A 24,473-nucleotide genomic window follows, 5' to 3' on the forward strand; every position below is an offset into this window, starting at 1 on the left:
AACACTTAAATATAAAATCAAAAACGATAAAGATCATGGAAGAAAAAATAGGGACAATGCTAGGAGCCCTAATACATGGCATAAACAGAATACAAACCATAAGTAACAATGCAGAAAAACCAGAAGAGAAACTAGATAACTGGGAGCTCCTAAAAATCAAACATCTACGCTCATCAAAAGACTTCACCAAAGGAGTCAAAAGACAACCTACAGACTGGAAAAAAATTTTTGGTTATGACATATCTGATCAGGGTCTAATCCCTAAAATCTACAAGATACCGTAAAACTTCAACAACAACAACAAAAAATAAATAACCCAATTAAAAAACAGGCAAAGGATATGAACAGGCACTTGACCAAAGAAGACATTCAGGTGGCTAACAGATACACGAGGAAATGCTCACGATCATTAGCTATTAGAGAAATGTAAATCAAAACTGCAATGAGATACCACCTCACCCCAACAAGGCTAGCATTAATCCAAAAAACACAAAATAATCAATGCTGGAGAGGTTGTGGAGAGGCTGGAACACTTATACACTACTGGTGGGAATGTAAAATGGTATAACCACTTTGGAAATCGATTTGGTGATTCCTTAAAACGCTAGAAATAGAAGTACCATACGATCCAGCAGTCCCGCTCCTTGGAATATATCCTAGAGAAATAAGAGCCATCACATGAATAGATACATGTACACCCATGTTTATTGCAGCACTGTTCACAATAGCAAGAAGATGGAAACAAACTAGGTGCCTATCAATGTACAAATGGATAAACAAATTATGGTATATTCACACAATGGAATACTACGCAACGATAAAGAACAACAGTGAATCCAGAAACATTTCATAACATGGATGAATCTGCAAGGCATTATGCTGAGTGAAATTAGTCAGTCACAAAAGGACAAATATTGTATGAGACCACTATTATAAGAACTCAAGAAAGGGTTTAAACACAGAAGAAAACATTCTTTGAAGGGTCCGAGTATGGGGAGGGAGAGAGAGGGGAATTCACTAACTAGACAGTACACAAGAATTATCTTAGATGAAGGGAAGAATAACACACAATAGAGGGGAAGTCAGCACAACTGGACTAAACCGAAAGCTAAGAAGTTTCCTGAACACAAACACTTCGAGGGACAGAGTAGCAGGGGTAGGGGTCTGGGGACCATGCTTTCAGGGGACATCTAGGTCAATTGGCATAACAAAGTTTATTAAGAAAATGTTCTGCATCCCACTTTGGTGATGGCATCTGGGGTGTTAAAAGCTAGTGAGTGGCCATCTAAGATGCATCAGTTGGTCCCAACCCACCTGGAGCAAAGGAGAATGAAGAACAGCAAAGACAAGAAAAATATTAGCCCAAGAGACAAAAGGGCCACATAAACCAGAGACTCCATCAGAACTAGATGGTGCCTGGCTGTCACCAATGACTGCCCTGACAGGGAACACAACAGAGAGTCCTTGACAGAGAAGGAGAAAAGAAGGGTGTAGAACTCAAATTCTAGTAAAAAGACAAAATTTAATGGTCTGACTGAGACTGGAGGAACCCCAGAGACATGGCCCCCGGACTCTCTGTTCACCCAGAACTAAAACCATTCCTGAAGCTAACTCTTCAGACAAAGATCAGACTGGACTATAAGACATAAAATGATACTCATGAAGAGTGTGCTTCTTAGTTCAAGTAGATACATGAGACTAAATGGGCAGCTCCTGTTCAGAGGCAGGATGAGAAGGCAGAAAGGGATAGAAGCTGGTTGAATGGACACAGGAAATCCGGGGTAGAAAGGAGGAATGTGCCGTCACATTATAGGGATAGCAAATAGTGTCACATAACAATGTGTGTGTAAATTTTTGTATGAGTAACTAACTTGAGCTGTAACCTTTCACTTGAAGCACAGTTAAAAAAAAAAAAAAAGAAGACATTGAAAAAACTGTATGAAATAAAATATAAAATTATTTATACACATACACAAATGGCATGGTCTTAACAAAAATAATATAATCAGCACAAAACAAAACGTCTGAAGGAAATATGCCAAAATGTTAAGAAAAGTGACATTATGTGTAATTTTTTCCTACTTTTTTATACTTTCGTGTACTTCCCCAAATCTTCCAATTTAACTTTTCCCAAATTTCAGAGAAAAAGATGCTTCATATAAAAAAAAATTATAAAGTAGAAAAAAAAAAAAACCAGAAGAAATAACCTATAATCCACTGAGCCACATTTTCTAAAGGAAGCTTGTATTAAAGGTACAGTCATTAAGAAAGCAAACTGAGATGCAAAGAGTCAGAAGAACACAAAGAGGAGGGTAATTGTGGGACAGAACTTTGAAACTTTCCATAGAAGGCCTATTAAACGGTCTTAGCAGATCAGTAGTTTCACAATCTCCTAACATCCCCATCCCATACCACCAAAAGAAAGAAAATAAAACATCTTGGATTAGTCTAGACTATCTCCTCTACTAGACTGTAAGATATCTGTGTGAGTCTTTAAAAACTTATTCTATCCCAAAGACCTGGCATAGTATAAGGCATGGAGTAAATATTTGTTGATCATTAGTCAGTACCATGTTGTGGATTATATAGGAATGCAGAATGCATAAGAACTAATATTTATATTATATTTAGCTTTTCAGGGACTCTCTTCTCCACATGGAATGATGACACTATTAGCTGTTACATATCTAGTAGGTATGTCTGTAGTGTTTGCAGCCATAGCAGGTTCTTTCCCCAACTTTACTGGAAATAGTGGTATGCTTCTCTTTAGCTAACTTTATTAAGAATGTCTGCTACTTTATCTGTGTCATTTTTCCTTCTGGTCTACCTTTTGTGAATTACTAATGGAACCAACAGCACGCGGAGTCTTTAATAACAACAGTACCAAAACTTAGCGAGTGCTTACTATGTGCCAGGTAGAGTCTAAACATTTTCTATGAATTCATTCATTTTTGCCTCACAACAACCCAATGAGGTAGATATTCTTATTATCCTCATCTTACATAAAATGTGGTATGGGAGGAAAGTACTGTATCAAGCTCACATAGCCAAATCTGTGGCAGTAGGCTCTCACACCTGCGTCCTTAATCACCATGCATAGCGTAGCCTCTATACCTTTGATTGCTACATTTTCAGGAAAACACTTACTTTACAAAAACAAATAAACCTACTTGTTCTTTTTAAGGCTGTTTATTCTATAAATTAAAAACAACAGCATGATGCTAGATCATAGTTCTTCTGAAATTGTTTCTACAGGGAGGTAAAGCAATAGTCCAAGAGCACAGTTTTTGGGTAAATTATTCTTTTCCTTATCACAGTATTACCCTTGACTAGTAACCTAAACGTTGACAGTTCAAACCTACTCAGTGTCACCATGGAGAAAGGCCTGGTGATCTTCTTCCATAAAGATTATAGACAAGAACATTCTATGAAATAGTTCTATTCTGTAACACATGGGGTCATCATGAGTCACAATCAACTCGATGGCAATGGGTTTGGTTTGGTTTTATTATAAATGCCTGTCTGAACTCAAACCATTTGGTTTCCGAGCTCATGTTCTTAACCACTGTTAGGCTTCCCCAAAGAAAACTAATTTACAAGAATGACTTAAAATCTAAACTCAATTTAAAAAACTTCTAGACTCCTCAGCTCAGCCTAAGGTAACACATATATTTAATGAGCAAACTATTCTATCAGTCAGATTGCTGGTTTAAAAAAAAGTTTAACACGGGGCTCAGGACCAACACTGAGTGTTATTACTTGTTTTGGCTTTCTGAGTTGACTTAGATCCAAAGCTAAACATTTCTGGATCAAACCCTCTAACCAAGAATGTGAAAGTATAATATTGGTGTTGTTTAGGCAAAATTTCTACTTAAAAATTGTGAGTGAATGAAGGTGTAAATGAACAAAGTGGACTCTGAAGCCCGAGAGGGCAAGTTAGGACCACAATTCAAAGAGCTGTCACTCTTCCATCAGTCCTTTTACAAATCTCTTCTGTAGTAACTCATCCAGATATTCAGATACTTAACCCTTCCCTAGGAGCCCTGGTGGTGCAGTGGTTAAGTGCTTGGCTGCTAATTGAACGGTTAGTGGTCTGAACCCATCAGCTACTCTGAGGAAGAAAGATACGGCAATCTGCTTCTGTAAAGATTACAGCCTTGGAAACCCTACGGGGCAGTTCTCTGTCCTGTAGGGTCACTATGAGTCAGGATTAATACAATGGGTTTGTATTTTTACCCCATCCTATACCTTAAAAGTATTTGCTCATTAACTTGCTCTCTTCTCCCCCAAAACACTTTTTTTACTCATACAAGTTAAAGTCACAGTCCTGTCTAATTCTCTTTTACCTAGACAGCCGATCACACACCAGGAAACTTTTAGCAGATTTTTTGGTCTGTTTATTACTGCTTAGGTGAATGGGGAAAATATTTGATTGTGCCCTAATGCTTTTATTAATTGACTAATTTTTTTGTACTCCCTACAATAATGCTTTACATATGAGGTACTTAACCATTTTAGTTAAATAAATTTAATCTCATATTAACTTTTTTTATAGCCAGCTATTTCCCCTTCAATCATCAATATCTGTGTTACTTCTGAAATTATCTTTCTTACTCACTTTGATTATACTTTTCTCTTTTTTTCAGGTTATGCAGATTTCATCAAACTTTAAAACATATTTAAAAATCCTCACTACACACTACCCCAGTGTTCTCTCTGTAAAACTATTTAAGTCTTCCACATCTCTCAAGTAAATTGTTCAAAATTTGCTTCTCCTAAGCCATGGCTTTCAAAACTTCTCCCAGGTACCCTATCCTGGAAAGTTCTTCTTCATAAACTTGCCAAGATTACACTCTTTTCTCACTTTTCTTATCAGATAAACAGCTCCTGAAATTTCAATGTCTCCATAAAGTCATTCTGATTATTACAAGTTCCAATTAATTAAACAATAGGCCTTGTTGTTGTTGTGTGCCATCAAGTCGATTCCGATTCACAGTGACCCTATATGACAGAGCAGAACTGCCCCCAAAGGTTTCCAAGGCTGTAATCTTTTATCACTATGTATAAACAAGCAAGAATCCATGGTTTGGTACAACCACTGGGAAAACAGTATGATGCTTCCCAAAAAACTAGAAATAGAACTATGTTATGATCTAGTGATCCCACTTCTACGTATATACCCTAGAGACTAATAGAAGAGATATGAACAGAGATATGCACACCTATGTTCACTGCAGCACTACTTACGATAGCAAAAAGATGGAAACAACCTGAGTGTCCATCAAAAGATGAATGGATAAACAAAATGTGGTACATATACATACAAGGGAATACTACACAGCCATAAATAATAAGGATGAGTTCCTGAAATATATTACAACATGGATGAATCTGGAGGACATTATGTTGAGTGAAATAAGTCAATTACTGTTATGAATTAAATTGTGTCCCCTTAAAAATGTGTGTCAACTTGGGTAGTCCATGATTCCCATTATTGTGTGATTGTCCACAATTTTGTCATCTGATATGATTTTCTTATGTGTTGCAAATCCTACCTCTATGATGTTAATGAGGTGGGATCAGCGGCAGTTATGTTAATGAGGCAGGACTCAATCTACAAGATTAGGCTCTGTCTTAAGTCCATCTCTTTTGAGATATAAAAGAGAGAAACAAGCAGAGGAACACAGGGACCTATTACCACCAAGAAAGAAGTGCCAGGAGCAGGGCATCCTTTGGACCCAACATCCCTGCGCTGAGAACCTCCTAAACCAGGCGAAGACTGATGACAAGGACCTTCCCCCAAAGCCTTCCCCTGAAGCTGGCAGCCTGAATTTGGACTTCTAGCCTCCTAGACTGAGAGAATAAATGTCTGTCTGTTAAAGCCATCCACTTGTGGTATTTGTTATAGCAGCACTAGATAACTAGGACAATTATAAAAGGTCAAATATTGTATGATCTCACTTTTATAAGAAGACAAGAATAGGTATAACAGACAGAGACCAACATTCATTAGTGGTATTAGGGATGGGTAGGGGGGTGGGGGGATAGTAGACACCTGTTAGATATATTTGCTGTTATTGTTAGGTGCCATTGAGTTGGTGGTGGAGCAGTGGTTAAAGTGCTTGGCTGCTAATCAAACAGTCAGTGCTTCGAACCCACTAGCTGCTCCGCGAGAGGAAGATATGGCAGTATGCTTCCATAAAGATTTACAGCCTCAGAAACCCTATGGGGGTAGTTCTACAGTGTCATATAGGGTCACTATGAGTTGGAATCGACTTGACAGCAGTGGGTTTGGTTTGGGTTTTGTTGAGTTGGTTCTGACTCAGTGACCTTATGTACAAGAGAACAAAATACTGCCTGGACCTATGCCATCCTCACAATCGTTGCTGTGTTTGAGCCCATTGTTGCAGCCACTGTGTCAAACCACCTCATCGAGGGTCTTCTTTTTTTCCTGACCCTCTACTTTACCAAGCATGATGTCCTTCTCTAGGGACTGATCCCTCCTGATAACACATCCAAAATACGTGAGACGAAGTCTCACCATCCTCACTTCCAAGGAATACTCTGGCTGTATCTTTTCCAAGATCGACTTGTTCGTTATTTTGGTAGTCCATGGTATATTCAATATTCTTCGCCAACACCATAATTCAAAGGCATCGACTCTTCTTTGGTCTTCCCTATTCATTGTCCAGCTTTTGCATGCATGAGGCTACTGAAAATACCATGGTTTGGGTCAGGCACACCTTAGTCCTCAGAGTGACATCTTTGCTTTCCAAAGCTTTAATGAGGTCTTTCACAGCAGATCTGCCCAATGAAATATCGTTTTTTTTTTCTTTTATTATTGTGCTTTAAGTGAAACTTAACAGCACAAGTTAGTTACTTATACAAAAATTTATACACACATTGTTATGTGACACTATTTGCTATCCCTATAATGTGACAGCACACTCCCCCTTTCCACCCCAGGTTTCCCATTCAACCAGCTCCTATCCCTTTCTGACTTCTCAACCCACCTCCGGACAGGAGCTGCCCATTTAGTCTCATGTATCTACTTGAACTAAAAAGCACACTCTTCATGAGTATCTATCATTTTATGTCTTATAGTCCAGTCTAATCTTTGAACAGTTGGCTTCGGTTTTAGTTCTGGGTTAACAGAGAGTCTGGGAGCCATGTCTTCTGGGGTTCCTCCAGTCTCAGTCAGACCATTAAGTCTGGTCTTTTTACCAGAATTTCAGTTCTGTGCCCCACTTTTCTCCTGCTCTCTCAGAGAGTCTCTGTTGTGTTCTCTGTTAGGGCAGTCATTCGTGGTAGCTGGGTACCATCTAGTTTTTCTGCTTGCAGGCTGATGGAGTCTCTGGTTTATGTGGCCCTTTTGTCTCTTGGGCTAGTATTTTCCTTGTTTTTGCTGTTCTTCATTCTCCTTTGCTCCAGGTGGGCTGGGACCAACTGATGCATCTTAGATGGTTGCTCACAAGCTTCTAAGACCCTAGACACCATTCACCAAAGTGGGATGCAGAACATTTTCTTAATAAACTTTGTTATGCCAATTGACCTAGATGTCCCCTGAAACCATGGTCCTCATACCCCCGCCCCTGTTACTCTGTCCCTTGAAGTGTCTGATGTGTTCAAGAAACTTCTTAGGTTTTGGTTTAGTCCAGTTGTGCTGACTTCCCCTGTAATACGTCATTTGATTTCTTGACTGCTACTTCCATGGGTGTTGATTGTGGATCCAAGTAAAATAAAATCCTTAACAACATCAATATATTTGCTGTTTATCATGAAGTTCCTTATTGGTACAGTTGTGAGGATTTTTTTAAATCTTTATGTTGAGGTGTAATCCATACTGAAGGCTGTAGTCTTTGATCTTCATCAGTAAGTGCTTCAAGTCCTTTTCACTTTCAGCAAGCAACGTTGTGTCATCTGTATACCACAGGTTGTTAATGAGTCTTCCACCAATCCTGATACCACATTCTTCTACATATAATCCAGTTTCTTGGATTATTTGCTCAGCATACAGATTGAGTAAGTATTGTGAAAGGATACAGCTCTGACACACACCTTTGCTGATTTTAAAACACGCAGTATTCCCTTGTTCTGTTCAAATGACTGCCCCTTGGTCTAGGTTCTGCATGAGCACAATTAAGTGTTCTGGAATTCCCATTCTTCACAATGTTACCCATAATTTGGTATGATCCACACAGTTGAATGCCTTTGCATGGTCAATAAAACACAGGTAAACATCTTTCTAGTATTCTCTGCTTTCAGCCAAGATCTATCTGACATCAGCAATGATATCTCTTTTTCCATGTTCTCTTCTAAATCTGGCTTGAATTTCTGGCTGTTCCCTGTTGATGTACTAATGCAACTGTTTTTGATTTATCTTCAGCAAAATTTTTCTTGAGTGCGATATTAATGACATTGTTAGATAATTTCCGCACTCTGTTGGATCACCTTTCTTTGGAATGGGACAAATACGGATCTCCTCCAGTTGTTTGGCCAGGCAGCTGTCTTCCAAATTTCTTGACATAGACTAGTGAGCACCTCCAGTGCTGCATCCATTCATTGAAACATCTCAGTTGGTATTCTGTCAATTCCTGAAGCCTTGTTTTTTGCCAGTGTCTTCAGTGCAGCTTGGACTTCTTCCTTCAATACCATCAGTTCTTGATCATATGTTCCCTCCTAAAATAGTTGAAAGTCAACTAATTCTTTTTGGTACAGTGACTCTGTGTATTCCTTCCATCTTCTTTAGATGCTTTCTGCATTGTTCGATACTTCCGCCACGGAATCCTTCAATACTGCAACCCAAAGTTCGAATTTTTTCTTCAGTTCTTTCAGCTTGAGAAATGTCGAGTGTGTTCTTCCCTTTTGGTTTTCTAACTCCAGGTCTTGTCACATTTCATTATAGTACTTTGCCTTCTTGAGCTGTCCTTTGAAATCTTCTGTTCAGCTCTTTTACTTCATCATTTCTTCGGTTTGCTTTAGCTACTCGATGTTCAAGAGCAAGTTTCAGAGTCTCTTCTGACGTCTGTTTTGGTCTTTTCTTTGTTTCCTGTCTTTTTAACAACCTTTTGCCTTCTTCACGTATGATGTCCTTGATGTCATCCCACAACTCCTCTGGTCTTTGGTCACTAGCGTTTAATGCGTCAAATCTATTCTTGAGATAGTCTCCAAATTCAGGTGGGATATACTCAAGATCGTATTCTGACTCTTGTGAACTTGCTCTAATTTTCTTCAGCTTCAACTTGAACTTGCATTCGAGCAATTGTTGGTCTGACTGATGATACTGAGTTTTTCCATCGTCTCTTTCCACAGATGTAGCCGATTTGATTCCTGTGTTTTCCATCTTGTGAGGTCCACACGTATAGTCACTGTTTATGTTGTCGAAAAAGGGTATTTGCAATGAAGACATCGTTGGTCTTGCAAAATTCCATCATGCGATCTCCAGGATCATTTCTGTCACCAAGATTCTATTTTCCAACCACAGATCCTTCTTCGCTTCCAACTTTCATATTCCAATCACCAGTAATTATCAATGCATCCTGATTGCATGTTTGATCGATTTTAGACTGCAGAAGTTGGTAAAAATCTTCAATTTCTTCACCTTAGGCATTAGTGGTTGGTGTGTAGATTTGAATAATAGTCGTATTAAGTTATCTTCCTTGTAGGTATATGGCTATTATCCTACCACTGACAGCGTTGTACTTCAAGATAAATCTTGAATATTCTTTTTGATGATGAATCCAACACCATTTCTCTTCAATTTGTCACTCCTGGCATAGGAGACCATATGACTGTCTGATTAAAAATGGCTAATAATAGTCCATTTCAGCTCACTAATGCCTACAATCTTGATCTTTATGCACTCCGTTTCAATTTGACAACTTCCAATTTTCCTAGATTCATACTTCATACATTCCTACATTCCGATTATTAATGGATGTTTGCAGCTGTTTCTTCTCATTTTGAGTAGTGCCAAATGAAGGTCCCGAAAGCTTTATTCCACCCACATTATTAAAGTTGACTCTACTTTGAGGAGGCAAGCTCTTCCCCAGTTGTATTCTGATTGCCTTCCAACCTGAGGGGCTCATCTTCTGGCACTAAACTAGACAACGTTCCACTGCTATTCATAAGGTTTTCACTGGCCAATTTTTTCAGAAGTAGACCGCTAGGTCCTTCTTCCTAGCGTGTCTTAGTCTGGAAGCTCTGCTGAAACCTGTCCACCATGGGTGACTATGATGGTTCAGGTGGTGTGTCAGCTTGGCTGGGCCACGATTCTCAGTGGTTTGGCAGTTATGACGCAGTTATGGAAGTCATATGTTGTTGTGATCACTTCCGTGATTGATATAATGTGATCACCTCCAAGACGGGATCTGCTGTGAGTAGCCAATCAGTTGAAAGGGAGTTTCCTTGGGCATGTGGCCTGCACTGAATGTAAGTGGACATTCTGGCAAGGCTCAGGGGTTTTTGCTTGCTGTGAGTCCTCTGCTGGCCCCTGTTCGTCTGACTTTGGGTTCTTGGGACTTGAGCTAGCAGCTTACCTACAGTCTCGCCTGCCGATCTTGGGATTTGTCGATCTTCTCAGCCTATGAGCAAGAGCCGTGCTCTCTGACATGCCGATCTTGGGTTTACCCAGCCCCTGTGGCTACGTGAATCAGGAGAAACCTCTATCCTGACCCACGGACTTGGGATGCTCCAGCCTCTACAACCGTGTGAGCCATTTCCTTGATATAAATCTCTCTATATACATATTTATATGTTTTTCTTCTCTAGAGAACCCAGCCTAAGACACCTGTGAACTTCAAATAAGTGGAATCATACTGTTTGTGTTCTTCTATTCTTATGCTCAAGGAGCCCGGGTAGCACAACAGTTAAGCACTTGGCTGCTAGTCTAAAGGTCTGTGGTTCCAATCCACCAGCCACTCCGCAGGAGAAAGAAGTGGCAGTCTGCTTCTCTAAGGATTGCAGCCTTGGAAATTCTATGGAGCAGTTCTACTCTGTCCTATAGATCCATTACGAGTTGGGATTGACTTGAAGACAATGGGTTTGGTTTTATTCTTCTACTCATATTTATACCATGCATACTAGTAAGGCTGCACTGGTTGATAAGCAGCTGAAATATTTCCATATCAACTGGTAAACTGCTGCTTGCCTGAATCCCTTGAGTGTCCCCATGATACTTCTTCAAATCCTTCCCTACTTCCTAAAGGATTTACAACTGGCACTTCAGGGGGTACTGAGACATAGCACCAGCACTATGACTGGGCTCCCTTCAAAGCTGTCAGTCCCTGTGCCAACACTGTTATATGTTTCATGCCTGGATTCATTTATGTTGAGTGTAGCTGAAATTTTTTCATTTTGCTAAAGTGTAATATGCCACTGAGTGAATATATTGCAGTGTACATATATGTATTATATTGTTAATGAACACAAGTTATTTCTAGTTATTTTTTGCAATTACAAATAGTGCTGCTATGAACATTCTTGTTCAAGTCTCCTGGTGAGCATGTATATGAGTTTACATACCACCAAGAAATAAGAGCCAGGAGAACAGCACGTCCTTTGGACCTGGGGTCCCTATGCTGAGAAGCTCTTTGACTGGAGAAGATTGACAACAAGGACCTTCGCCCAGAGCCAAGAGAGAGAGCCTTCCCCTGGAGCTGGCACCCTGAATTTGGACTTCTAGCCTCCTAGACTGTGAGAGAATAAATCTCTGTTTGCTAAAGCCATCTACTTGTGGTATTTCTGTTACAGCAGCACTAGATGATTAAGACAGTGACCGTGCTGCTATTGGAAATACCGGTGGCATAGCTTCCTGTATCATAGCAACACGCAAGCCACCACAGTACGACAAACTGACCGTTGGCATGGTAGGAAAAAAAAATCTATATGAGACCAAGGGTCAACAAATTATAGCAAAGATGGAAAGATATGGGGACAGGAAACTAGATTACTGGAAACGAAATATCCAGATCAGAATTAATGACAATGTTGACACGTTATGAAAAATGTAATCAATGTAACTGAACAATTTGTGTAGTAACTATTAAATAGGAACCTAGTTTGCTGTATAAACTCACCGAAAACACAGTAAAATATGTATAAAAAAAAAAAAAGAATTCATGGTGTTTTCGTGCCTAGCACTGTTAGGGGCTTGAGAGAAAAAAGTTTAAGACTGTCTCTGCCCCCAGGAAATTTATAATCCAAATAGTCCTCATAATCATCAGTCATCAAAATGATTATTTAAGCTTTGGCTTAACATATTACAATTTTTAGGTAAAGCCTATTTGACAATTATCATTTACAACCAAAATTGTGCATAAACATCTGTTGAGTATTAGTATTGCATTAGCACTGAGCTAGGCCCTTCAGATACATTATCTTAATTTTCAATACCACATATGGTGGTATCTCTATTTTACAAATAAAGAAATAAGAGTCAAAGAAGATAATTAACTTGTCCAAAGTCACCAAGCTAGTAAGTAGCAGAACCAGTATCCAAACCCACTTTTATCTGGTTCTAAAGCCACTGAACAGATCCATAGTCTCACCATCCTATTTCAGGCATCTCTGAATTATCCAAATGATTTTTCAGATTAGGGATCTCAGAGAACAATAAATTCTCAAATCTGAAAAACACCGTCCTAATTCAGGAGGACTGGCTTCAAGTCTAACTAGAAGCAGCTTAAGGAAAAAAAGAGGAATTAACTGAGTATCATGACTAAACTTCATGAAGGGTAAAGGTGCAGCTGGCTTCAAGGGCATTGGAAAGTTATTAGGGCATTCACTGTTACCATTGCTGAGATTTCTTTTTGGGGCCAGAGCCTACACAGAGCTCACAGTTTTTTACACTTAACAAGAAACAGCTTCTGCCTAACATTGTATAGCTTCACCATTGGAGAAGAACAAAACCTTTTCTGTCCAACCTGAAAATTTCCAGAAAAGACTGACCATGCTGAGTCACCTGCCTTCTCTGGTAGCAGGCCCTGGTATTGTTATTGGCAGTCCTCTTAGAACTGCACAGGTAGAGTTGGGAGAGGACCAATTCTCCAAAGAAGAAGGTGTTGCTCCCAGAAAAAAAGGAGAGCTGCAGAGCAAATCAATGAAAGATGTTCACTTACTTAGAGATTAACTTTCTTCAGAAGAAAAGTGGCAGATGCAGTCTCCAGGATTCACTCTGGATCTCTGCCGAGGTGACCAGCCCAGATGTATAATGCCTTAGGATGAAGGCGGCATTTCTCTTAGTCACTACCCTTCAAAATTTAGTAGCCTATTGACCTATTCATGGACCCCAAATATATGATCTAGAAACAAAACCAGTTTATCTCTTATTATTCCATTATGATGAAGAAAGAATATGGGATGGTTACTACATTGAGATCAATGCTGGCACTTTGTAGCTCTAGTGAAAATATTAAGGAGGGCCAATTCTAAGATCCTTTTCATCTCTATGATTCTATTACTCTCTCAAAAAGCACAGGTATAATAAATGCAGATCATTTTTATCCTCCGAGTAGTGTGATATATAACAGACCAACTATCGTCTAGCACTCCATAGGTTCTGTGGCTATCTGTCCAAGCAAAGAAGTCAAACAAAACCACCTTTTGGAAAATCACAAGGTTAAAAAAATAAACATATGATACTGTAAATGTTGCATAAATATCATGCTACTTATTTAAAATGAGTTTTCTCTGACTTCTAGGGAAGTACATTTTGCTTTATTGGTCACAATTAACTTACCAACAGAAAAAAATTAAAATTTTCCAAAACCAACTGCTAATCTAAACATGTTTTAATCAATTTGTTAATGTAAAAAAGACCAATCAATAGCACACATATCTCAATTTACATTTCTACCTGTTCACCATAGCCATTTAAGGTATAAGACATGAAATATTTCTTAGGAAGAAAAAGTTTCCCATAACCACATTCCTATACAGTACTTTCACCACTGGACAATGTCTAGAGACATCCAGAGGAACACAGGTATATCTTTCTAGCTCTGGAAAAAGAAAGAAATTGTTAAGTTAAGCAATAATTAGAAAATTAACTATTTCATAGAATCACTCAGTTTAATATACTGACAGTATATAATATCATAATGTATATTAATACATTATATTTAATATCATTATATTGAAACAGACAACTAAATCAATAGAAATGAACTATTTTATTTGTAAAACCTACTATTACTCCCTCCTCCCTTGTTCTCCTTGTTCATTAAAGACTTACAGAGTAAGTTGTCACTACTTTATATAGACTTCAACTCCTATATTTCTAGAATTATGAGAAAAGATGGCAACTTAAATGTGTCAACAAATTACTGCTGACAAGAGGTCAATGAAATGCCTGATGCAATGTCCTTTCCAGACTTGTTATAAGTTATTACTGAACCCTGTTTTCAAAAAAAGCAAACAAGTACATTGCTATAGAAGATAGCTGCCTCTCATGTATTTTTACAGTTAACCAGACAGGAATAGATACACTGGGCCTCCCCTTTTACCGTAACTCCCTGGGAAGTTCCAGGGGCTCTAGCATCTTGCCAAAAATAAACATAGTTATCATTAGCACAGCATCTAAAATAGGAAAAACATAAAGGCAAGGAAAAGCTATCAAACCTTTACGCTCTGTAGCAAATGCTTCTTTCTCTATGGATCTGCATCTAATGCACTACACTGCTGTTGTCTCTAAGGAAACAGAACAATCACATGACGAAGAATCTTCTCTACAAGGTAGTTTATTCCACAGAGCATTTTGGGAAACAGCAGGTACAGGAGAACAATTCATGGATAGCAACCACACATCTGCACTCCGTCAGTGAGTCCATAAAGCAGTCAAGCGCAGACAAGGATAGGAAGGCAGATGCAGCACAGACAGTAGGTACCACTCCACAGGAGCTCAAGAATGAAACACACTCACATGTACTAGAAGCCAAGCCTCGCTGCAAACTGGTAACCCAATTAATCCAATCAGCAATTCCATTCTGATGGGTACTTTAAGGAGCACTCCCTCACCACCTCTCCAAGGGCCTTTCTGTGGTTGCTCGCGGCACTGGCTGCTGCTAATTGCCAAACACTTTAGGAAGAAAGTAGCCTGCAGTAGTGTCTGCCAAGCAATCTAGGTAGGTAGCTATTGGGAGGTAGGGAGAACTAGTAAGGTTTTTTTGTTTTGTTGAAGAAGAGTTATTGGGAATGCAAGCAGGGTACAGAAAAAAAAACAAAGGACAATAATGTCTACCTACCCCTTGGATACAAAGAGCTCCTTAATTCATAAAGACAGCTCAGAGAGGGCAGCTGAATCAGAATACAATGGGAGTTGCTGAATAGGCTTTCAGGGACAGCACTAGCCATGGGTTTACAGGAGAATGTCCCTGACACTTGGAGTCATTCTGTGGCCTCTTTATCTATTTCATCTACTGAAGAGCTCTTTAATCTCTCTGCTCCTGGTTTCCATCCTCACCTCCATCATCACATTTCAGCCTTCATTTGGCTATTGTGACTTCAATATTGCAACAGATTTCTATTAGTTTGCTATTGCTACCTGACTTCCCACGGCTAAAATTACTCCCCTAAGCACAGCTCTCATCGTATCACCATTCTGCCTCAAACCATCGATTCTCTACTAGGCTCCCAAGTTAGGACAAAAATCTTCCTCTGGACAGTCACTGCTCAGACACTATAGTCTCAATCTCCCAGTCCATCTTAATTTTCACTACTTCCTTACACTTCCTAAGGTGTTCTGGGCAAATATGCTACTCTGTTCAAACACAGGACCTGAACTTTCCTGCCACACTAAAACAAAACAGCATGGTAAAAAGCATACACAGATTTACACTAAAATAGTGGAAGTCAATGAAGCCCAGAGTAATCTAAGTGCCTGGAATAGAATTCTATCATTTGCTTAGATAAATGAAGAGAGAAAAGGAAAGCAACTCAACAAACTCTTGTCTTTATGCTTTTGCTGTTTAAGACACTGGGCTAGGGATGATTGTATTTATTTTTGGCAGGATGCTAGAGCTCCTGGAACCTCCCAGGTAGTTACTATAAAAGGGGAGGCCCAATGTATCTATTTCTGTCTAACTAGTTAGCACAAACATTTTGATATCAATAATAAAAGCCTAAAGAATAAAATGGATGCGTGTGATAGAATGCTTGGCAGAAAATGAGAGTTGACTTATATATCAGAAATATGATAAAAACAAAATAGCATTAGGGTAATATCTTTCAAGGCTACAAACTCTAAGGAGGACTAAAGTGGACAAGAGGGAGCATAGCACAGAATGTGAAGGGCAATGTGGACAATACTGGGTAATGTGAATTTCAGGAGAAAAAAAAAAACAACTAAAGAATACCTGATATTAAAAATACCATCACTTTATAATAAAAACACATCAAGCAAGAAAAAGTGCAACAGAGAGTGGAAAGAGCTCAAGACTGGGATAACTGGGTTCTTGTTTCAATTCGGATGTTAAGCAGATTATGGGACCTATATGCCCTTGGACAATGAAGCCCTTTGTGTCTCTCCTATTTGGCCTCTGAAAAGAGAGGGTTGATTCTAGACCAGCATTTTTTACATATTGCTCCCTGAGGATCTAAGGATTCCATGAAGATGCTTCAGTAACCATGGTGGAGAGCAAGGGGAATAGATAAGGGGCACTGGACCACAACGCCTATTTCAATAAGAGCAGGTCCACTTCTATTTTAAAGTTGAGATTCCACATAAAATTTCACATAAACAAAATGATCTACTGCTTTTAAGAAAAGTTTCAAAACTCCTTTCCTGACTACACAATTCCCTGCTATACTCTCTCATAGTACCCTTTTATTTTACAGTACTCATCACGATTTGAAATTACATATGGTTAGTATTTACCTTTTGATCAATCTCACTTACGAGGCTGTAAGCTTTATGAGAGCAGGGACCACAGGGTTTTCACACTATGTACCCAATGCCAGGAATGGCGCATGGTGATGCTCAACAAATATTTGCTCAGTAATGAATAAGTCCCTTTCAAATCTGAGATTTTATAGTTCTACTTACCATTCTCATTTACTTTGTATAACATATTAGCTGAAACCTAAAAGTGTCAATTGGTGAAGAGCTCACTTGAACTGAATTATAAATGGAAAAGGCGTCTAGACAGGAAATCCAAAGAAGGATAGCTAACAGACAGGCGGCGTGGGATGGCCTGTCTTGAGTGAGAGGAGTAATGATGACTAAATGATGTACCTAGGAGCATCCCTGAACACATGAAAGCAGCAGTGCTACTCATACATACTAAATCCATCAGGCCAACTATGCCTGTTAAATCAGTCTTGGCATTTAATTTCTGGGACGGAAGAATTTAAAAGCCCTAATACATCAGGGAGTTTTCCAGGAGGAAGAAGAACCACAAACCATTCCATTAAAATGTGTATCAAAGTCTCTCCTGAAAAGGCCACACAGAGACCTTTGGCGGTAGTTCTACGACAGTGAAATATAAATCAGCTACAGAAGTCATCTATGGACTTCAGGCTCGTGATTCAGCACATGTTGAAAGCTCATCATCCTGTACCAAATAAAAAGGATTTAAAGATATAAAATTAAATTAATTCATGTATAGGTGGATTCAAAACAAAAAAGGAAACTCACTTTAAGCCTAAAAAAATGGAGACATATCCCTCAAACAAGAAAGTAAATGAGAAGTCACAGTGGTGAGCAAGGGCTGCTGTTGAGCTGCCAAGAGCCTCGCACAAGGGCTTCAAGCCACCCTTGAGGAGGCAGGAAGAACTTAAATCCAAGTAAACAGAGAAAACAGAATAACTAAGAGGATCTTTAAAATGAGTATATTTAATATCCTCAGGTACCTAAGGATAGACGAACAGCCATAAAACATTCTGAAAAAGAACCAATTAGAGATTTTAAAAATGAAAATTATAATTATTGAGATTAAAAAAAAAAAAGAACTCCACTGATGAGCTGAATACAAAACTGGATATAGCTAAAGATTAATGGAACATTAAAAAAAAAAAAGTTACAAAATGAGAGAGCTAGATCCTGAAGTTTTAAGCTCTGTACATTAGAGTTCCAGAAAGAAAAATTAAAGAGAATACAGAAGTGATAGTATCTGAACAGAGAGATAATAGCTGACAATCTTTCAGAACAGATGAAAGCCATCAACCTTCATAGTAAAATTCTCTGAGCATTAAAAAGAATTAAAAATTAAATTAAATAAAAACTCCAAACAAAATGCTTATACCCAGATGGATTATAGTAAAACTTCAGATTATTCATGCAATAAAGAAAATCTTAAAATCTGTTATCAAGAAATGAGAGCTTCCACAGAAGGGAAGGAGAGTCAGATTGTCATCAGTAAAATTGGTTACAAGATAATAATGTATGAATTATTACTATCATCATAGAATAAAGGGAAAACAACTTTTGGCTGGATTCTAAACCCAGCCAAATTATAATTCAAGATTGAGAGTACACCGCAACAATTAGACAAGAAAAAGAAATAAAAGGTATCCAAATTATAAAGGAAGAAGTAAAACTATATCTGAGAATGACATGGTCTTACATATAGAAAACCCTAAAAATCCATAAAAGAAATATTACAGCTAATAAATGAGTTCAGCAAAGCTGCAGAATACCTTATCAACACACAAAAATCAGACCAAATAACTGGAAAAACCTAAATAAATGGAAAGACATCCCGTGTTCATGGATTGGAAGGTGTAATATTGCTACATGTCCACAGTACGCAAGTTAATCTACAGATTCAACACAATCCCTATCAAAATTCCAACAGCCTTTTTTGCAGAAATGGAAAAGCCAATTCTCAAATTCATATAGAATTGCATGGGGCCCCAGATAGCCAAAACAGTCCTGAAAAAGAAAAACAAAACAGGAGGACTCACACCTCCCAATTTTAAAATGTACTACAAGGCTATAATAATCAAAACAGCGTGCTACTGGTATAAGGACAGACATATAGACCAATGGAATAGAATTGAGAGTCCAGAAATAAACCCATATATATCTGTGGTCAACTGATTTTTGAAAAGTGTGCCAAGGAAATTCAATAGGGAAAGAACAGCTTCTTCGACAAATGGTGATGGGACAAGTGGATATCTACATGCAAAAGAATTAAGTTGGATCCATACCTCACACCATACATGAAATTTAACTCAAAATGGGTCGATGACCTAAATATAAGAGCTAACACCATAAAATTCTTAGAAGAAAACATAGGGTTAAAACTTTAGACCTTGTTTTGAGTCATTCTTAGATATGACTCCAAAAGCATGAGCAACAAATGAAAAAACAGATAATTTGAACTTTATCAAAAACTTTTGTGCATCCAGCTAATTACTGTAATTGCTGTCAGGAAGTTATACACCTATAAAAGTTGAATTGGCCAAAGTTGTGTGACAGATATATTTACAACACACAACAACAATAACAACAAATAGTAACTGCTGAGGCTGCTTATGTATGACCAAACACTTTATAGGATTTGGTTCCTTGGTTTGGGAGTTTAGGGTCATGGTTTCATGTGAAATCCAAGTAAATTGGCCTAATAACGTGTTTAGTGCTACTGTTCTACCTCCTAGTTTGTTGTGTAGTGCCTAGGGTCTTAAAAGCTTGCAAGCGGCCATCCAAGGCACAACAATTGGTCTCTATTAGCTTGGAGCAACAGAAGAAAAGGGAGAGTCAGGAATAGGAGGAGGATATAGAATGTGTGGCTAATCACCTCCTTGAACAACTGCCACCTTTGCCATCAGATGAGAAGAACTGGATGGTGTCTAGCTACCATTACTAAACATTTTGATCAAGGATTGTACTGATGAATCCTGATCAAAAGGGGGAACATACAGAACAGAATTTCAAATTCTCATGGAATCCAGACTTTCTGAAGCCAGAAAGGCTGGATGAACCTTTGAAACTATTGCCCTGAGATAATCTTTAAACCTTAAACCAAAAATATCCTTAAAGTCTTCTTAAAACCAAACAATAGTCTAGTTAACTAGTAAAAGATGTCTGCCTTGATCATTATGCTCTTTTAAGAATTATCTATATGAGATCAAATTGACAACAGCAATTCAAAAGATTAGATAGGAACCTTAGGTGGCAGTGAGTTTATGTTAATGGGAGAGGAACAACTCAGAAAAGGAGGGTGAGAATGGTTGCACAACTTGAGGACTGTAATCAATGTCACTGAACTGGACATACAGAAACTGTTGAACTGGTGCATGTTTTGCTGTGTATAGTCTCAAGAACAACAAAATAAAATTTAAAAAAATCTTTAGTGCATCAAAGGACATTATCAAGAAAGTGAAAAGATAACCTATAGAATGGGAGAAAATATTTGGAAACCATGAATCGGGTAAGGGTTTAATATCCAGAATATATAAAGAACTCCTACAACTCAACAACAAAAACCCAAACAACCCGATTAAAAAATGGATAAAGGATCTGAATAGACATTTCTCTAAAGAAGATACACAAATCGTCAATAAACACATGAAAAGATGCTCAATATAATTAGGCATTAGGGAAATGCAAATCAAAACCATAATGAGATACAACTTCATGCCAAAGATGACTATTATCAAAAAAAAAAAAAAAAAAGAAAGAAAACAACAAACGTTAGCAAGGATGGAGAGAAAATGAAATACTTGTATATTGCTGGTGTGAATGTAAAATGGTGAGCCACTTAGGAAAACAGCCTGGAAGCTTCTCAAAATGTTAAACATAGAGTTACCATATGACAGCAATTCCACTCCTACATATATACCTAAAAGACTCAAAATCAGAGACTCAAACAGATACTTGAACACCAGTGTTCACAGAAGCATTATTCACAATAGCCAAAAGGTGGAAATAACTCAAGTGTCCATCAACAAATTAATGGATAAACAATATGTGGTATATACATACAATGGAATCTTATTCAGCCATAAAGAGAAATAAAGTTCTGATACATGCTACTACATAGATGAACCTTGGAAATATTATACTAAGTGAAAACAGCCAGACACAAAATGATAAATACTATATGATCCCACTAGAATAGGCAAATTCATAGGAACCAAAGTAGATTGGTAGTTACTAGGTGCTGGAGAGAGGGAAGCAGGTGGAGTTATTACTTAAAGGAAAAAAAAAAGAAATCCATAATATATACATTAACATGCAAGCCACTATCGGGAGGATGTAAGGGCTTGTCTTAGGCTGGGTTCTCTAGAAAAGCAAAACCAGTGAAGCATATATGTGTTACACACACACACGTATATACATATACATACACACACACACACACACACAGAGAGAGAGAGAGAGAGAGAGAGAGATTTATCTCAAGGAAATGTCTCAAGCTGTTGTAAAGGCTGGCAAGTCCCAAGTCTGTGGGTCAGGCATCAGGCTCAAGGCGTCTCCTGATTCACATAGCTGAGGGGCTGACAAACCCAAGATTGACAGGTCAGAAGGCAGCCTACTGGCTCATGGATTGCAGAGGCTGATAAATCCAAGACCGGCAAACAACATGGCAGGCTCAAGGCCTAAGAACTGGAAGTCAGATGATGATGAGCCGGATGAAGGATCCAGAGCAAGCAAAAACCTGCAAGCTTTGCCAGAATGTCCATATATTTTGGATGAAGGCCGCACCCCAGAGAAAATTCCTCTTACAATTGATTGGGTAATCACATCAGACTGCACCATGGAGGTGATTACATTATATCACAAAATGGAGGATAACTACATCATTACACAACTGCCAAATTACATCATTACATAACTAACAAACATCACTACGTAACTGCCAAACCACTGAGAATCATGGCCCAGCCAAGTTGACACACAACTTTAACCATCATAAGACCTGTTTCACCTTCTCCCCACAAAAAGAAAAATAAAACAAACAAAAAGCTGTATTTCTATACATTAGCAATGAACAATCTGAAAATGAAACTAAAGGCAATTTCATTTACAATAGCATCAAAAAGAATAAACTGCTTAGAAATAAATTTAACCAAACAAGTAAGACCTATATACTGAAAACTACAAAACACTACTGAAAGAAATTCAAAAAGATCTATATAAATAAAAGACATTCTGGGTTCGTAGACTGGAAGACTTAATGTTATTAAGATAGCAATATTCTCCAAACTGATTCTACAGATTCAATGTGATTCCTATCAAAATTCCAACTGCTGTTTTTTGCAGAAATGGACAAGCTGACACTAAAACTGCAGAAATGGACAAGCTGATACAAAAATGAAACAGATCCAGAATAGCCAAAACAATTTTGCAAAAGAGAAAGCAAGTTGTAGGACACATACTTCCTGATTTCACAACATACTATAAAGCGATAGTAATCATGAAAGTGTGGTGCTGGCACAGGATAGACATAAGACCAATACAACAGAATAAGAGCCCAGAAATAACCTATACATTTGTCATTAATTAATTTTCAACAAAGATGCCAAGACCATTCAATGGGGGAAAGAATAGTCTCCTCAGTGCTGGGACAGTGGATATTCACATGTTAATGATAAATTTGGACCCCTACTTCACACCATATACAAAAATGAGCTCAAAATGGATCTAAGCTCTAAATGTAAGAGCTATAACTACAAAATTCTTAAAAGGAAACAGGTGTAATCTGAGTGACCTTGGATCAAGCAATGGTTTCTCAGATATGACATCAAAAGTACAAGCAATTAAAGGAAAAAAGATAAATTAGACTTCAACAAAATTTAAAACTTTTGTACATCAAAGGACACCATCAAAACAGTGAAAAGACAACCTACAGAACTGGAAAAAACATTTTAAAATCATATATCTGATAAAAGACTTGTATCTAGAATACATAAAGAACTCTTTAATTCAACAGTAAACACAGATAACTCAATTAAAAAATGGGCAAAGGATCCGAACAGCTATTTCTCCAAAGAAGATATATAAATGGCTGATAAGTACATAAAAAGATGTTTGACATCATTAATCATTAGAGAAATGCAAATCAAACCACAATGAAATATCGCTTCACGTCCACTAGGATGGCTATAATTAAAACAACAAAAAAGACAAAAACAAGTGTTGGAGAAGATGTGGAGAAACTGGAACCTTCATACACTGCTACCAGGAATGTAAAATTGTGTGGCTTAGGAAAACAGCCTGGAAGTTTCTCACAATGTTAAGCATACAGTTACCATACAACCCAGCAATTCCACTCCCAGGTATATACCCATGAGAACTGAAAATATGTATCCATACATAAACTTGTCCATGAATATTTTTAGCAGCATTATTTATAATGGCCAAAATGTGGAAAGAACTCATGTCCATCAATTGATGAATGGACATATAAAATCCAGTATAGCTATACAATGGAATATTATTTGGCAATAAGAATGAATGAAACACTGTTACATGCTACAACATGGAGAAACCTTGAAAAAATTAAGCTAAATGATAAAAGCCAGACACAAAAGACCACATATTGTATAATTCCATTTATGTGAAACGTCCAGAATAGGCAACTATTCTACATAGAGAGAAAGTAGAGCTGACAATGACATTCTTACTGCCTCTCCAATCAAGGTCTTCACTGTCACTATTTTTCCCTTGCCCTCATATAAAGTCTGGAGAAACTGACAGATAGATGGGTTCACAGGAAGCTGAAGAACGCTGCTGTAGACATCTGAAAATGACCTCAGTGATGTGTTAGAAGGGGGCTAAGATGTTTTTCATTTTGAAGATATTAAACTTTTTGATCCACCAAATACTTTTTTCATTGGTACCTTACTCCAGTGTACCCACATCAACAAGACGTTTGACTTGATTCATTTAGAGCCCTAAAGGTTTATATATTCAAGTTAGATTTTGTAGATCCTTTCTGGGAAAGATCACCTTATATTTGGAGTTGCTTCCCCTACTTCTAAAAGAGAAAAAAAATATCAAAAGTTTGTTGCTACTTTCACATCTCCTGCTGTAATCTATTTCTCCTCTTCCTGCCGCTGCTACTTATAACATTTAAAATCACAGAAACTTAGAAATAAAGCTTTACTTCACTTTTATATTTTATGGCTCAATTTCATCCAAACTCTTAAATGCATCTTTGACATCAGTGTCTTTGTCATCACTAAAGGTTCTATGAGTCATCATACAGTTCTTCTGAGTACATCATCTTCATTTCTATCCAAATGGCTTAGAAACAATTATTCTGTATCTAATGCTATCAATGGAAATTTTACCTCAAGTGTTTCCCATAACATTAAGTCGGTTGGCCTTTAAATCTACAACCACTTAACACATTTTTATTTTTTAAAATTAAATTTATCTTTTTTGAACACATAAGTAGTACACTTGAACTAATGGGAGTATGAGGAACTCTGCATTCAACAACCTGACAATCTTTTTAACAGACGGGATATTTAGCAAAATTGTTCAGATACTTGGCTCTAAAGGAAATCGTAATTCTACCAAAGAA

At 37.9% G+C, this 24,473-nt stretch overlaps 1 protein-coding gene across 1 annotated transcript in view; it reads right to left on the minus strand.

Moving 5' to 3' along the window:
• DTNB (dystrobrevin beta) overlaps positions 1 to 24,473 on the minus strand; it is a 335,670-nt gene that overhangs the window by 118,699 nt on the left and 192,498 nt on the right. The window lies entirely within an intron of this gene.

This window comes from Trichechus manatus, unplaced genomic scaffold, assembly GCF_000243295.1.
Source record: "Trichechus manatus latirostris isolate Lorelei unplaced genomic scaffold, TriManLat1.0 scaffold00052, whole genome shotgun sequence".
Lineage (NCBI taxonomy): Eukaryota > Metazoa > Chordata > Mammalia > Sirenia > Trichechidae > Trichechus > Trichechus manatus.